Source organism: Sinocyclocheilus rhinocerous, unplaced genomic scaffold (genome assembly GCF_001515625.1).
Source record: "Sinocyclocheilus rhinocerous isolate Xijiao unplaced genomic scaffold, SAMN03320098_v1.1 scaffold149, whole genome shotgun sequence".
In the NCBI taxonomy this organism is placed as follows: Eukaryota; Metazoa; Chordata; class Actinopteri; order Cypriniformes; family Cyprinidae; genus Sinocyclocheilus; species Sinocyclocheilus rhinocerous.
In genome coordinates this window covers 410505-413236 of record NW_015654504.1, presented here as the reverse complement: position 1 = coordinate 413236, position 2732 = coordinate 410505, and positions in this window count along the sequence as shown.

Below are 2732 nucleotides of genomic sequence, written 5' to 3'. Positions count from 1 at the left end.
AATCAGTAGGGTTAGTTCACCCAAAAATGAAAATTCTGTCATTAATTACTCACCCTCGTGTCGTTTCAAACCCGTAAGACCTTCGGCATAGACAGCAACGCAACTGAAATGTTCCCAAGTCCAGAAACGTAGCAAGGAGATCTATAAAATAATCCATGTGACATCAGTGGTTCATCCGCAATTATACAAAGCTACGAGAATACTTTTAGTGCGCAAAAGAAACAAACAACTTTATTCAACAATTCATCTCCTCCACATCACTCTGTAAAAAGCAGTAAAACGCTGCGTAACACGGATATGCTGTTTCCGTTCAGATCAAATCACAACAACGTAGGAAACAGATCCGGCGTGTCTATGCAGGGTCAGACAGCTCTCAGATTCCATCAAAAATATCTTAATTTGTGTTCCGAAGATGAACGATGGTCTTACGGGTTTGGAACGACATGAGGGTGAGTAATTAATGACAGAATTTCATTTTTGGGTGAACTAACCCTTTAATCAGTGCCCGAGACAAACCCGCTTTCTAAAAAAGGAGAAAAAGAAATAAAACCATCAACCCCAGTCAATGTTTCCAGGCTGGGGATGGCGCTGAGAAACCATCCTAATTGCTGCTTTGTCAATTATTTAATAACCGGTCTTGTCCAAGGTTTTCTTGCAGGGTTGTCCTGGTTGCCTAATTTTCTGCCTCAAATGAGCCTGAAATAGTCGATTCTTTGTTAGAAAAGGAAGTTAAGAAAGGACTCATGATTGGGCGATTTGATGAATCTCCCTTTCCAAATTATCGTATTAAACCTATAGGAATCGCCACTGGTAAATATTAGGGGAAAAAAGCATATAATTATTGACCTATCTGCCCCTCATAATGACACAGCTCAAAGTATCAATAATCTTATTCCTTTAGCCCCATTTTCTCTGTTTTATGCTACCGTTGATGACACAATTAAATTCATTAAACAAGCAGGAAGGGGGGTGCATGGCTTGCAAAGGCAGACATCTTGGACGCCTTTAAAATTATGCCTTTACATCCATCACAGTGGCATTTATTTGGTGTTAAATGGAGGAATAAATTGTATTTTTAAGTTAGGCTCACCTTTGGTTGTTGCAGTAGTCGTGGGGAGTTACATTTACATCAGGAGAGGAATTTATTTTACTTTATTTTATTTTGCCATTTCCACATGCATATTTATTTCAGCGGTACCATTTTTAAATGACGTTCCCTTGATAACATCTTGCTGTGACCTTTGGAAGTAACCTAATAATTAGAATTTCCTTTAGGATTTCTAGTGTGGTTGGATGCATTGATGACACGCATATCCCCATCATTGCACCTTCCGAAATGAAGCTGATTACTGTATGGAATGGAAGGGTAGTGCGAGATATACAGTGGGTACGGAAAGTATTCAGACCCCCTTAAATTTTTCACTCTTTGTTATATTGCAGCCATTTGCTAAAATCATTTAAGTTAATTTTTTTTCCTCATTAATGTACACACAGCATAACTTGTTGCATCTTTCCCAAAAAGACTCGTGGCTGTATTAGATCAAAAGGGTGCTTCTACTCTAAATACTGAGCATGTGATATTTCAGTTTTTTTTTTTTAATAAATCTGCAAAAATGTCAACAATTCTGTTTCTTTCTGTCAATATGGGGTGCTGTGTGTACATTAATGAGGAAAAAAAATTAACTTAAATGATTTTAGCAAATGGCTGCAATATAACAAAGAATGAAAAATTTAAGGGGGTCTGAATACTTTCCGTACCCACTGTATGCTGTAACCACCACCACAGCTGTTAAATAAATATACAGATGTTATTCCCCTGTAAAGACCTTGTCTCAGACGACCACCGGGACAAGACCACAGGAACCAGATGATTCCTCTGCACAATGTGACTTTGCTGCAGCCTGAAATTGAACTGCTGGTTTGGTCTGGCCAGAGGAGAACTGGCCCCCCGACTGAGCCTGGTTTCTCCCAAGGTTTTTTCTCCATTCTGTCACCGATGGAGTTTTGGTTCCTTGCCGCTGTCGCCTCTGGCTTGCTTAGTTGGGGACACTTCATTTCCAGCGATATTGTTGACTTGATTGCAAATGATTGCAAAGATACTATTTAAACTGAACTGAGCTGAATGAAGACATCACTGAATTCAATGATGAACTGTCTTTAACTGGAAAATTAGTGTTTACTATTGTCATTTTGCATTATTGACACACTATTTTCCTAATTAATGCTGTTCAGTTGCTTTGACACAATCTGTATTGTTAAAAGCGCTATATAAATAAAGGTGACTTGACTTGACTTAAATAAATACAAATTATTCACAATTAATTTGGCCATCTTTATTTCCTACAAATAGAAAAGCAACAATTATTCTTTTCCCTGTTGGATTTTAATTTAATATTGGTATTGTGGCGATCTCCTCTTCATCTATCAGTGGTGCTGGTGCAGGTTCTCCCCCCATTTTACGAGTCTCTGTCTTCTTGCTGTTGGCTGAATAGAAGTCAAATGTTTGTTTCATTACTCTAATTAAGAAATGTATGTTGGATTAGAGAACATTTAATTATGTGAAAAGAGCATTAGACTATGTGGAAAAAGCCGCTGCACATTGAAATAGACACTGAATGATATTTATTGAATATGTCAAATGTTTGTAAAGTCATGTCTACACCCATGAACCTTTTACACTTGAAGCTTTACCTGATTGAATTATGTTTTTATGTTTATTTTTTTCTGCTGTC